This window comes from Ambystoma mexicanum, chromosome 3p (genome assembly GCF_040938575.1).
Source record: "Ambystoma mexicanum isolate Mex_15411 chromosome 3p, UKY_AmexF1_1, whole genome shotgun sequence".
NCBI classification, from domain to species: Eukaryota; Metazoa; Chordata; class Amphibia; order Caudata; family Ambystomatidae; genus Ambystoma; species Ambystoma mexicanum.
The window spans coordinates 1,039,906,574-1,039,921,346 of record NC_090925.1 but is presented as its reverse complement, the minus strand read 5'-3'; the positions used below and the strand labels follow the sequence as shown (position 1 = coordinate 1,039,921,346).

The following is a 14,773-nucleotide window of genomic DNA, read 5'->3' as shown; positions in this document are numbered from 1 at the left end:
CCTCACTTTTCCAGCACACCAGCTTACGGGTCTCTTACGCAGATCTCCAGCATACGCCTCATACAGGATAGCGAGCCTCGTTTTTTTCGTGCCCCCAACGTTCTGAAGGAAGCTCCCGCACTCGATTGACATCGCGTATGAATGGATGCGGAAGCAGGAGCCTCGCTTTCACACCCCCAACGTTTCACGAGTCCCAGCCTCCCAACAACATTGCGCACTGGAGTTTCGAACGCTCCGGAGGCAGAATACCAAACCCGCTCATACAACCATTCACACACAGCGTTTTCAACGCCCTAAAGCCTACTACAGCACACGCTTCATGGAACCAAACAATGACCATTGTGTATACCGCTGAGTGACTTCCTCCACCCCCAGCAAAACACAGTGGCAGGGGTCCTCTGTCAGTGCACCCAAGGGGCACACCCACCAAGGGAAAAGAATGCAACATCCATGCGTGCAGCACCACCAGTAGCACATGTTCGCACCTGCACCAACAAGGGACAACACTTCACATGCACAAACCGCAGCCCTCCTCACAACACCAGCCATGTCGAGCACAAACACAAGCCCCTCAAGGGTGAGTGCAAGCCCATCTGTGAGAAAAAGCATCAATCCAGAACACCTAGACCCGGCACTCACCACTTTCATGGTGCCCTTCGACCCATTCACCACACGGGCAGCCATTTGCTGGGGCATCTGGCTAGAACAATTTGAGATGCACCTCAATGCCAGAGAAATCACTGCAGACAGGAAAAAATGCACCTTCCTCCTTCTCAACATAGGAGCAGCGGCACTACGGCTATTCAACGCCATCCCAAACAACGGGGACGCAAATGATTACAACGCCGCCAAGAATGCGCTTACAAACAACTTCAGACCTGACCTCAATCCCGACTATGAACGATTCCACTTCTGTATGGCCAGGCAGCGGGAGAGTGAGACAGTGGACAATTTCCATGCCTGCCTAAGAGAGATGGCAGTCGGGTGCGAGTTCCCCAACAAGGAATTCGCTATCCGCCTCCAAATAATCAACGGATCTCATCAGAAAAGCTAAGGAGGGCTATCCAGTCAGAAAAGAACATATCACTATCCTGCATCCTCGAGATGGGGCGTCTTCGTGAAAGCACAGATGACCAGGTGGCAGTTCTTGAGGCCGATATCCAACGGCTACCACTAGACAAGCCCAGAAAGACAGAGGAAGTTGCAGCTGTCTCAAGGCGTCAAAACACACGAGAACCAGGAGACAGAGGGACAAACCCCTCCAAGCCTCAAATGCCCAAGGACGAGAGGACTCATGCAAGTGGTGCGGCGGCCCATGGCACAGAGGAGAAATATGTCCTGCATGGGGGTCATCCTGACGCAAGTGCAAGCGCCTCAACCACTATGCAGCAGTCTGCCTGCACCCACCAAGCAGAGGAGACCGAGAACAACCACTGCAACGACCACAAGAAAACAGAAAGAAGTTTGCTCCTCGAGAAACCTCTTGTCAACCAAGCAGGAGGGGAAAAGCAAGAGCAGTAGACCACACACAGAGGTCACCGGATATGAGCGAAAGTGAAGAGATTGAGGACAGCACATCCCCCCGATAGATGGGGAAAAAGAGAGGCAAAGGAAGCCCAGCAAGAGAGTACGCCGGATACATCTCATATCAGCAGTGGAACCCAGGAGATCCAAGCAACAGAAAAGACCGTCCTGCACAGTTGTATCAGATGGAAAGCCCATAATAGTAGTTATCAACACCGATGCAACAGTCAACGTCATGACAATAACTGCATTTGACAAACTTCACCCGAAGCTGAGACTCCAAGACAGAAGTCAGATTATATACCTACGGCTGCAAGAAACCTCTGCCGGTGCAAGGATCATTCAGATCAAACCTGTCACACAACAACACCACGTGCAGAGCTAGGATCTATGTAGTCGATGCCGGCTGCGAGACCCTGCTAAGCTGCAAAACAGCTGAAAAACTGCAGCTAGTACAATTTGCATTCAGCATTCAACACGTAGAAATCAATGACTTAATCAAAAAATATTCCAGGGAATCGGCTGCCTGAAAGGCAGGTCCATCAATTTACACATTGACCCTACCATTGAACCGAAAGCAGTGCGTCATCGCAGAGTACCATTCCACATGAGGGAGGCCGTAAAAAGGAGCAAGAGAAGCTTGAAAAAGCAGGAATAATAGAGAAGACTTCTTTGGCCATCCCCGTGGGTGTCACCCATGCTAGTGGCGCAAAAACCCAAACAGCCCAACGCAGTACGTATCTGCATCGATATGACACTCCCCAATGCAGCCATCGGAAGGGAACAACATATCATGCCGACCATAGATGAGCTCATTGTTAATCTGACAGGGGCGCCAATATTCAGCAAGCTGGACCTCAGGTCAGGATACCACCAACTCAAACTGGCAAAGGAGTCGAGATACATCACCACCTTCTCCTCCCACCTCGGCCTGAGGAGATTCATCCCAGATCTCGCCACCATAACAAGCCCCCTCCGCTAACTCATGAAAAAGGACCAGAAGTGGGAGTGGTCACCCACCCACCAACAAGCCTTCCAACTAATCAAGGACTCGCTGTCTGCCTCCACGACCATGGCGTTCTTTGACATTGAAAGACACACAAAACTCCTGGTCTACGCTAGCCCAGCAGGCTTAGGGGCAGTGCTGACCCAAATCGACAAAGAAGGCAACATACACCCTATCGCATTTGCCAGTCGCGCGCTGACCAAAACTGAACAAAACTACGCGCGCATAGAGAAAGAAGCCCTCGCAATCCTCTTGGGGTGCAGACATTTCAAAGTATATCTCCTGTGTAAGCAAGCGAAATTATTTTCGGGCCATAAACCACTCATTCCAATTTTCAAGGGCTCAGCACCACACACCCCGGCACGCATTAAAAAATGGATGCTACAACTCCAGCACTACAACATAGAAGTGGAGTACCGGGCAGGGGGAGACAACCCAGCAGATTATCTGTCCCGCCACCCGCGGCCCGCTAAAGACCAGCAGGAACAACACGTGACAGAGACCGATGAACACATGTGTCACGTAGTCGCATGTGCCCGGTGGCGAGCCCTCACACTACAGGAATTAGCCGACGAGACTGAAGCTGATGCTATCCTCACTCACACAACACTTGCGATACAATCTGGAAACTGGAAGAACTTCCTAACATCCATGGCCCAACGCACAAAGTCCGCTCAGGAGAAGGTGCAAGCTATCCTCGGAATCCACCACAAACTCATCGTAGCCCCCGAACGGGTTGATACTTAAAGGATACTGAATTGTGCTACCAACAGCGCTCAAAGAAAGTAGCCTCAAGCTTGCCCACAGTGGACACCAAGGAATCATAAAGACAACATCCTACTTGCAGTCCCGGATGTAGATGCCCCACATGCAACAGCGAGTTGTGGACCTCATAGGATCCTGCGCAGCCTGCCAAGCCACCAGGCGAGCTGAGAGCCCGTAACCCATGATCAGCGCCCCGAGGAGCAACAAACGGTGGGAATCCGTCAGCATAGACTACTGCACCATCGCAGGGGAGGGCTACCTATTAGTCCTGGTGGACAAGTTCAGCCGATACCCCAAGGTCAAACACGTCGCATCCACAAACGCAGAGACAATGACTCTAGCACTAGAAAAGATATTCACAATACACGGCATCCCGTCCAAAATCAAGAGTGACAATGACCCACCGTTCACCAGTTAAGAACTATGACAGTTTTTCCAAAACCTCAACGTAAAATACAAAAGGATCACCGCAAGATGGCCACAAGCAAACGGCGATGCCGAGCCATTCATGGGATCGCTCAACAAGGTAATCCGCATTGCAAAAGAGCAAGGCCAGTCCTGGCTGAGCGCAGTATACCGGTTTCTGAGGACTCATCGCCAGCCCCGCACTCATCGACAGGGATCAGTCCTGCGGCCCTCATGTTCGGAGTGCCAATACAAGCTGAGCTCCCCATCCACCGACTGGATAGCACCCGATCCCGACGTCCCCGCCATAGAGGCAAGACGAATCAAGTGGAACGAACAAGAAAGTCAGACTCGACGTGCCAGCCATCGGGAACTGCTGCCAGGGGACACAGTACTTGTCAAGACCTGGGCCCCGCCCAAGAAGATGTCTCTACACTTCGAGTTCAGGCCCTGGACAGTCAGTGCCGCAAACCACAGCATGATCACAGCCACTAGAGGTAGTGAAACGGTGACCAGGAACATATCGCACTTCCGGAAGGTCCCGGCCGCCATGTGGGGGGAAAGCCCAAAGACCCTGAGGGAAGAACACTGATCGGCCATCTGACAAAATGACACTGAGCCACCCGAAGCTCACGATACTCCCTACGAACCCGGAACACTGACATTGTATGCGAGTGAGGCCAGGCCAGAGACCCCACCAGCAGAGGAAGCTGAGAGGACTCATCCCCAATACCATCTGAGGGAAAAGCTGCAACTGTCATCCCGCCTCCAAGGCTATGTTGTAGAAGGAATCTATTAGCGATTGACCATGCCTAGAGCGTGATCCTAACAGCCTGGAATGGAGTGTACCTGTTTATATGTTATTGTTTATGACCTAGAGAAAAGCATTCTAAGTTTGGGAGGAATGTGATGTCACGTGCCGGGGAATAGCCGGTCACGTGTCAGTGGGCGGGAGCCAGGAAATAAAGGAATCGCCGGAACTGGTGCCATTTCGGGTTTATGCAGTGAACCGAGTGGTTCTGTCTTTTCTGCAGCGCTGCGTTCCAACCTTAGGCCTAGGCAGGCCCAGGCCCCAGCTGAGCTTCCGCAACAACGGAGCTCCGCAACATCACTCAGGGGAGAAAATAACAGTAACAGTCCTCCAATGCCTTGTGACATTCAGATCATGCAAGTGCATAACAGGAAGTGCAGGGAAAGGGGAAGAGGGCGGAGTGCAAGGGCGAGGGGAGCCAAGAGACTGGGCAAGTTCTAAGGGAGGCCCAGTAGGCCAAGTGCTTAGGCAAAAGGGATAGTGGTAAACTATTGCGAGGGAGGGGGGGTGGACAAGGCTCAGTAGGCTGGTTGGGGCAGGGGCAAGTGCTGATAAAGGGGAAGGGGGAGGCTGGTTGAAGGAGGGCCTGCCACAATAAGGCTCATGAGGGATACAGCCCACCAGACATAGAGGCAAGTGGAACTAGCACGGGAGGGCGAAGGAGGAGAGGATAAGCAAGGTCTTGTGAAGCTTCTTGAATTTAAGGAGATCCAGCTTAAGACATAGAGGGGCAGGAAGGCCATTCCAGAGGGAGTCTCTTGCCGAAGAAAGAGATCTATCACCCACTCTCTGCTTAGAGAAGCGTCTGACTTGCAGAGAGTTAGAGCTTGAAGACCAAAGAATTCTAGCAGGGAGGTATTTAGAGAGAGAGAAGTGGGTGTAGTGTGGTCCGAGGCCACAGAAAGCCTTGTGGATCATGCAGAGGGTCTGGCATTTGATCCTTGCAGCCACAGCAGAGATGTTAGTGCTGGGGAGATGCGGTCCCTGGGCTTGAGGCCAAGGATTTCTTTTATTATGTTTACATTTATAGCAGCACACAAAACCCTGAGGCATCTAGGCACTAGTTAAAGAGTTACAGTACAAGTTCAAAAGCACAGTTGACATAGTGCAGGACCAAGCATAACAAATTACAGCATACAGTGGATGAGTGCACAATCCAGTAAAGTCTCACCTCATGGCGCAGGAGCTACAACTGGTGTACAGGCATGCAAAACAGTCAATAAACACATGATTGCACATTCTGGTAAAGCCTCACCTCATGGTGCGGGGGCTACATCCGGTGAGCCGATAGGCGAAGTAGTTAACATATGTGATGGTAATCATAGTGTTGCAAGCAATGCAGCAGCAATAGGCTGGGATGTCAATGTTACGTACGATAGGTGTTAAAATCAATAGATTTGGTGTTAAAAGGCAATACCACAACCATGCAGGCTAAGGAATCAAGGATACTTGAGATTCGGTGATGCAGGCAGTACATCAGCAGTGCAGGGCTGGAGAGAAGGGCAGGTGAAATGAGGAATTGCAGGCGTGGGACAATGAAAGTGTAGCCACTTACAACTAGAGCAGACACAGAGAATCTCTCATTCAACAGCCAATGCAATGGCCCTAGTAGCTGGGAATAGGTTCATGTGGGTCAGATGTACAGGCTTAGGCCAGGTGTGCAAGATACACAGAAGTATGGTTACAGGGAATATGAAAGGGAGGGCCTGCGGTTAGAACCAGCGGGACGCGCTCAGTGTGAATAACTGCTACCCCGCCAAGTCATCGCAGGCAGTTACAGAGACATGTACACTATAAATTAGCAAGTACAAGTTTAAACAGTGAACCCCGTCCACCGGGTTCGAATTGAACATGGGGGGGGAGCGGTTGGGAACCCAACAGTCAAAAGGGGAGCAGTGATTCAATGAAGATAGCCTGGCACAAATCAGGAAAGCCTCACCCCACGAGGCGGGGGACTTCATCAGCTGTTCGAGCTATAGGTTGAAAGTCAATGTTAAAGGTATTTGTATTGCACACAGTCACCAACGGAGTTGGTCCCCAGGCACCCTGGCGGATCTGATAAAAACAAGAAGGCGTGCGGGTTGTGTTAGTCGGGAGAAAATGGAGTAGGAGAGTAAGAGAGGTGGTGTGCTGTTGGCGGCTTCAGTTCGGTATAAACTGTGTACTGAGCTTTGGTGTAAGTATTGGACGGGGGCAAGACCTTGTGTGCTATTGGTGCCGTTTATGTGTTGTTGGTTTGTTTTTGATGTCGTGTGGTAAAATGCGTGCAGTTTGCTGGGCGATACGTCGGCGAGGGCGAAGGCACCGACTGCAGTTACAGCCAAATGAGGATAGTCAAAGAAAAAAAACTGGGGCTTGGGGCATCATCCTGGGTGGTCGATGGGTGACTACCATTTCTGATGTGAAAACAGGAATGATTTAGGTTAGGAATGTCAGGGTATAGTAATGTATACCAAGATGCAAGGAAGGAAGGACGTATGTCGGACCGCTTGCCAGGCCCAACCAAGCCTCAGACTTTCTCAGTGGCCTTCGCCAGAGGACAATGCCTACTTCAAGTAAGCCCAGGTGTTCGGCTACAAGCTAACCAATCAGGGATGTCGATGGCAGGCACACCTTCTGGGTTCGCCCCGCAGTGCATTTTACAGGTGCTGTCGATATGTCTTTCAGTCCTAGTATGGATTAGTCGAAGAGGGCGGATGGAGGAAAAAGGAAAATTAAGGAGGAGGCTGCTGCACTAGTCAAGCCTAGAGAACCAGAGCTCTGGAGAAATTGAGTTTCTGGCGGAAGGTGAGTTAAGCAAGAATGCCTCTGAGGAGGTGAAGCTGAAAGGCAGATTTCTTAACAAGGTCAGTGATGTGAGATGAGAAGGAGAGCGAGGACTCAAAGATGACACCCAGGTTTTTTGCCTCACAGGAGGGTGAGGGGAGAGGGCTAAAGGAGGGCAGACATAGAGTAGGGTGGAACAAGGGTCTAGGAGTCCCAATGAGAAGGATCTCAGTCTTACTGGCATTAAGGCAGAGATCATTAGAAGCACACCGTGCCTGAATAACAGACAGACAGTCAGGAATGAGAGAGGAAGGAGAGGAGGAAGAGGAGGAAGAGGAGTGAAGCTTAAAGGAGAACTGAGTGTCGTCAGCATAGCAGATGTTGCCTGCAGCAATTTAAATAGGCAAAGTACTCCCTTCCAGTCCCTTACCCTCTTCAGACGTGCTGGAATCAGAATAATAAACAAGTGTCATTTCAAGGGAAACATCAGCAGCCCACGACAAAGGTACAGGACACATTTTAACAAGCATATACAGAACCAACATTTTTGGCTATTGTGTAGCCGTGAGATAGACATTTGTCACGCATTGGAATAATCGAACCACCTGGCCATAGATGCACACAGGTGGGACATGGTGAGAGTCCTGGGCTTTTCATAGCAGTGATGTTAGAATAACTACACACAAGCCAAAACTGTTGGCTTTGCCAAAGCTTTTTTTAACAGGCCTTAAGAGCAAGGACATGCTTCCTGCTTATAAATCAAGTGTATGAAGGCACACTTGGCAAGACAAGTGTATTGCACCAGCACCACACTGACAACTGCAATTAAGCCGTTAACTCTCGGAGGACTATTTAGCAAGAACACTGGCAGGGGAAGGTTTGATGTTACTGCTTAATAAAGCTAGCTCAAAGAGATCCTAGGAGGATGGGTTGTGGGCTGGGAGGGGCCGGTGGGTGGCTGTATGGATTAGCCTGGCCAAGGGCAGACAATGGGTTGGTAAAAATCCAAACACCCACAGGCTGTGCATCTCTCCTCACATCCCATCGCTTTTCCTGCTGTACTCCAATTCAATCGTTTTAGTTTGTAGGTGGTGCTTTACCACCATCTAATGGCCAAACCTAAAAATAGAAGTCAGTAGATGGAAGTAATTTCAGGTGCAAGGCATAGATCAGTGGTCGTATGAAAAAAGATATATATAACCCAACATAGACAGGGGACTCATTAGCAGAATGTAAAAGTGCTCAAGCATGAAGACAACTTGGAAGCAATGGCAAAGGTACACAATACCATTGCATAGCTTAGATAGTGGGTATATATTAGAAACCACCGGAAAGATGCATGTATGCTAACATAGACTGAGATTACAATATAGCTATGGTTTTAAAGTGATTTTGATGTTAGACAGTGAAGAAGAAAAATACTTTGTGGTCTGCAATATATCAAAGTCACTATTATTATACATAGGGCAACACTAAAGCTAGTTAGACCCTAAGTGAGAGTTTTTGAAGAGCATACCCTGAAAAAGTAATCACTCTTAGGAGACAGACAGATTATTTGTATTCAGCTTTACACCATTTACATAAAAACAGTGTCAATAAGCCACAACTACACAATTATACACACAACTATATTAAGTAGATATAAAGCCTGTACATTAAGATGATACAGTTATGTTTATCAGACCACTGTTTACATATGCTTTTGTACAATGTCTCCGGTTTTCTTACCCACCTGTAACCAGGGTCCCAATCTCTGTCTCTAGATTTGCCTTCAATGTTCATTGCCTCACCATGTATGTAACTTCTCTTAAGCGCCCAGTTGCCTTAGGGTTCGGTGCTCGATATAAATAATAAACAAATACAAAAAATAAAGCATGTGTGACTTAAGAACAGAATTAAAATCAGCTCACCAGTCTTAAATAGAAATAAAACATTTACTAAAACCTTAGTCAAACTTGTCTACACAAACTTTTAAAAGAGGCTTTCGCATATTCATAAAGGTCAAAAATGAAGCAACTATCTTTACAACACAACATAAAAGACTGCATCGGAAACTGCTCTAATATTAGGATATATAGAATGCCTATGCAGCCACTGCCTCCTTAAATCCATGAACAGTTTGCAGATCAACAGAAAATGGCATAGGTCTTCATCAGCCCCATAGCCACAGGAGCATGTCCCATTTCTAAACAGCCAAGGCATGCAATCCCTTAAAGGTAAAATATTAAGTCTTGCCACTGAAATAATTAGCCTCTGTTCGGGAGATCTTATATAACTTACTACATTTCCTACAGGGGCGAAACTACGGGCGGCGGCTTTTTCAGGGGGCTGAACTTGGCAACACAGCTCATGGCTTGGTCATATTCTAGCACTTTGGCCCTCTTTTTTGAAATCTAACTTATTTCTAGCTCCCTTCCTAAGCTGTATAAAGTGGACTCTGCAACGCTGACACAGGGCGGAACACTTGCTAAACCATGGATAATGTACTTGGGGAACTGGGGCTCCATCACCCCCATAGCATTCATAATATTAAGGTGTCCTGGGGTCTCTGTGGATACTTTCCAGAAGCATTCTAAACATTTCTGTTCACACGTCGCCTCATACATGGGGTGCCCCCCCCTCCATATGGCGCGCTTCGCTTGAGGCACCCGGACCAAGACCCAGCATCTTCCTCAGTACACACAATGCGTGTGCCCCCAGATTTCACAACTATACAGGACTGCTGAATAGACTTCGGCTTCCATCACCTGGATACATTTGTCAAGCTGGCAGCTGCCGAACTTGTGATAAAACCTGGACAGGCCACCCAGGCCTCCTCGGAGCCTTTTTTCCCACCATATTAAGAAAGAACAGTTACTTGAGAACACAGTGGGCCAATAACAGTAAGGGTTCACTTCCTCAATTTTAACATTTTAATTGACCATGTGTATTTAGAGCCACCATTGCCAAAACCCACTATTTTTAACTTGGAGAGATTTAAGTTCATGCGGCTCAAGGTAACTAGCTGCATAGGTTAAGGTGAGTCCCTATGCCTTAGGGCAGCAGTATTCAAACTGCGGGCATGACCCCCCCTAGGGGGCCGCAGCCTCATGTCCAGGGGGTCGTGCACCCACAATTTCTTTTTTTGAGTCCTTCAGTTCTTTGAAGGATCAAGTGCGTTATAAAAGATTAATTAATAGCGAGGCTCACTAGAAAGGCCTGTCAGCAGTGCATTAAGCATGGAGGTTTACAATATACCAGGAGCGGGGGTCCTGGTGTCCATCCTCCACTGCCATACCCCAGAAAAGGTGCAATGTAAGGGGTTCTGCAGGCAGCATAGATCACCATTGGTCATGGTCAGGTTTGAACTGTGAGGGGTCAGCAATTCCTTGTGTCTGTAATGAGGTGTAATTGTATAGTTATCAATTTACTGCTAGAATCGGACACCATATGGGCCACGTCATTCTCTTTGGTGAAGCAAACTCTACCTTTCTACATTTCGTGAACCAAACTGTACCTACTCTTAGCGGCTAACAATTTCGAATCTTTAGAGAATGGTAAGGTTGACAAGTTAGACACCACAAGATTAAATCAGATGCCCAGGATCACACACATGAGAGGTGAAATTGGGATTTGCCTGAATCTGCACTTCCTACACTTAATGCATTGTTTCACAGTTCTTATCATAGAGTATGCCGAAATTATTTGTCAATGTTTTTGACTGTCATGATCTAAAATAATACTGGTTTTGTAGAACTGGCTTGGAAAGTACACAAATGATATAGGGCCTCGTTACAAGTATGCCGGTAAAAGATCCCAATTACTGGCATGCCGGTGCCGCCGTGTCCGTCAACCCATGATGCCGGAAACACCGGATGATTCTGTGTTGGCGTGCACGCTCATTCCGGCATTCGGGAAACATTGGCACCGGCATGCCGGTAATTCCAACAACTCCCCACCCCTCCAAAATGCCAACACTGGTGTCATCGGTGCTGGTAACTCTGATTCCAGCATCACGTTCCTCTGACCACCGGCACCGGTAACAACGGTGCTGCAATTACCGTGACCAGAAATACAGTGATCGCCGGAACAGGAAAATGACCGGCGGCCATTACTAAAACACAATCCATTGAAATCCTGAGAGCACAGGCTACAGACCAAAATCCTGAGCACAGAATCTATTAAAAAAACATGGCATCAAGAGTCTGTGCAACCCGGAGGCGCAAGATACGCTTCTGCAAGGCGGAGCTCAACATGTAGGTGGACACCATTGTCCAACATGCAGATGAACTCTTCTCCACCGACCAACGCCGGCAGGCCCAGCTGTGTAAGAAGACCATCTGGGAGGAGGTTGCCCAGAAAGTGACAGCAGTTGGAACAACCACCCACACTGTGCGTGACTGCCACAAGAGTTGAGGTGACCACGCTTGAGGGTGCGCAGCCTCCTGGTGGCCCAGCGCAGGCAGGGTATGGCCACAGGTGGTGGCAGTGCATCCCCTATCCACCTGCAGCCCTAGGATGAGACGTGCAGTAGTGTGCTGCACCTCGAGGCTATAATAGGGGCAAGTGCTGTGGAGGTCGGAGCCATGACATCTGAGGAGGCTGGTGAGTACACTTAACCCCAATGTCACATCAACCTCCCTGTCAAGCCTGCATCCACTACAGCAGCAAAATATGTCAAGTGTTCCATGCACAACACCAATACAGCCCTTCCGCCCCCCGCCTCCCTGACCTGCAACCCGGGTGCACACAACAACAAACACCTTCACCCAAAACCTCACTCATGCCCAAAATACACATAGAACATAGCACAGGCACCCTGTATCGCCAACAGAACATGCTCCTGCTGCAACTGAGACACACATCCATCTGCCACATCAATATTGCTGTGGGTCCGCCGTGCTAGCCCTGGCACAAAGTCACGTCAGTGCCAAGCACCTTCACCACCCACAAATGACTAGCGTTACACACCAAGGAAACATGCGACTCCCTCGTCCCAGTCAGCCCGACCAATGAGCACAAATTGCCATCTATCCCTGTAAGTGCTACAGACAGCAGGCGCATGGCGACCCCATCCATGGCACAACCCTCCCCAACACAACATCACACAGCATGTGTGGCACACCCCTAACACCCTAGCCAGCAATTGCCAGCACACCACACACCATGTATGTACATCACACATCCACCTGCACAGTATGCATGACACAAGCATGTGTGCACCATGCCATGTCCCCCGCCATGTCCCTGACTCAGCACTGTCATTCAAAAGCCAAAACATTAATCTCTGCCTCATCAATCCACACACATCACTGACGACCTGCCTTTCTGACTCCCTCAAGCACATCATCTGACAATGAGGATGCCCATACCAGCACCTCAAGGGGCACCAGGCGTCGACGCTGAGGAACCCAAGGACCACCACCACCACCTCAACTCAGGACTCCACAGCCTCTACAGGCACAACTGCAACTGCAACCCTAGCTGCATCTGTCGATCAACCTCAGGCCCTGGTGGTGCCACCAGCACAGCCGCCTCAGGCTGCAGTGGTGCCACCAGCACAGCCACCTCAGGCTGCAGTGGTTCCACCAGCACAGCTGCCTCAGGCCACAGTGGTGCCACCTGCACAGCCCTCTCAGGCCCCACAAGCTGCAACGACCCTGGCAGTCCCAGATGCTGCAGTGCCGCCACCACCACCACAGCCACAAGGCCGTGCACATGCTTGCATTGGAGAGGACACAGGTGATGACGGTGCTGTGGAAACTGGAGATAGCACCGACCACAGCATTGAGGAGCCCTTGCTATTCAGCCCCTTGGGCCCAATTAGCAATGAGTCCCCCCTTTCTTAGTGTGAGGGATATTGATGGATGGCTCACCAGGATGGAAAAATGGCAGGATGCCCTGACATCCCTGGTGCAGCAGCACCTTCAGGAGGTGCAGCACATGTGTGAGAGCATCCAGGCCAATGGATGCTGTAATACACATGCATTTGATCACTGTACGCATGCCATCTTGCAGATGTCAAGCAGGGTACAGTGTGATGTCATCCATCGCAGAGGCAATAGCTATGCTACTCCAGGCTTTCCTGGACCGACTGCCATGGCACCCCCCCTGCACCATCGACAAGCACAACACCTGTGAGTTTGGTGCAGAGCAGCCCAAGGTAGCGTTTCATGCGGCCGTCAGGCTCAGAACACAGCAGCACACCCCACTCAAAAAGGGGAAGAAAATAGGCCATGTAGACACTTGTGCCCTGTCTGTGACTCGTGCAAAAAAACATTGCCAAACATGACAGGAGTTGCCTAGAGACAGTTGGGGAGGGGGAGTGGGGAGGGATATTTGCGGAGGGGGAGTGGGGAGAGATAATTGGGGAGGGGGAGTGGGGAGAGATAGTTGGGGAGGGATAGTTGGGGGGGATAGTTTAGCGAGTTCACCTGTTACACATTTGCATATATTTTCATAGCACAAATTACAGTTGGTGTAGCAAACAAATTTGTATTTGTATTTATTGGTTTATAAAGCACTTTACACCAAAGCGCTGTACAATTGAACAACTTAATACATAAACATAAACAGTAACGGTAGAAGCAAATAACACTATGAATCAATCAACAAAACAGCAAGAAGAGCAGTTAACTGAGGGGAATAGGGAGAGTAGTGGAATAGGGCGGGGTGGGGGCGAAGGGGTGAAGGGGAGTAGGAGGAGGGAAGGGGAAGGTGAGGGTAGGGAGGTAAGGGAGGGGAGGGAGATGGTCTGAAGTGTAAATCATGACTGAAGTGTAAGTGAGTGATTTTATTAATGTGTAGTGCCCAGTGCGCTAGTTGGCCTGTGCCACGTGTCTGTCAGGTGATCAGAAGTATTGGTGTATAAGTTAATCTTGTGCGACACGTCCGTCCATGCCATCACAGCGCTGTGCAATTGGCAGCTCCTCATCACTGTTCTCCTCTGCCACTGCTGTGTGCATGTCCATGTCGGGGGGCAGTGGGACTTTGCGCCTGATACTCACATTGTGCAACATGGCATAGGCAAGGACGATATTTCCCACCTCTGCAGGGCTGTACATTAGTGATCCCCCAGATCTGCTCAGGCAGCGGAACCTCACCTTTAACAGGCCAAATTTCTGTTGTATTTTGCACCGAGTATGTACATGGGCATGGCTGTATGCCTGCTCATGAAGGTTGTGTGGTTGCCTCACAGGGGTCATCAACCATGGCATCAGGGGATTACCAGCATTACCTGCACAGGAGCAACAGAAAGTGTACAATGTCATATTTCGGCCCATATCATGTTGGTACATGCTGTTTAGTGTTCACTTAAGAAAACAAAAATGTGCATGCAAAATGCAGTTAGGCTAGCATATGTCCTATTTTCAGAAATGCACATTGTGAGAATGTGCGATGCGTATGTGGTGTGCAGTGGCTTTGACATGGCCCATTCACAGCCAACATGACCTCTGACCGTTTTAGTACAACTAACACAAGTGGAACTGGTCTATGTGTCATTATTGTGTTACAAT

The 14,773-nt window shown here is 49.4% G+C and overlaps 1 long non-coding RNA gene across 2 annotated transcripts in view; it reads right to left on the bottom strand.

The window, feature by feature from the left end:
* Positions 1 to 14,495, bottom strand: part of LOC138581214 (uncharacterized) — a 76,005-nt gene extending 61,510 nt beyond the window's left edge. For both annotated transcript variants that reach the window (XR_011304474.1, XR_011304475.1), the window contains exons 1-2: positions 14,360 to 14,495; positions 9,010 to 9,114 (exon numbers count right to left, since the gene is read on the bottom strand). This is a non-coding gene — a long non-coding RNA (uncharacterized lncRNA). The remainder of the gene's footprint in view (positions 1 to 9,009; positions 9,115 to 14,359) is intronic.
* Between the last annotated feature and the right edge of the window lie 278 nt (positions 14,496 to 14,773).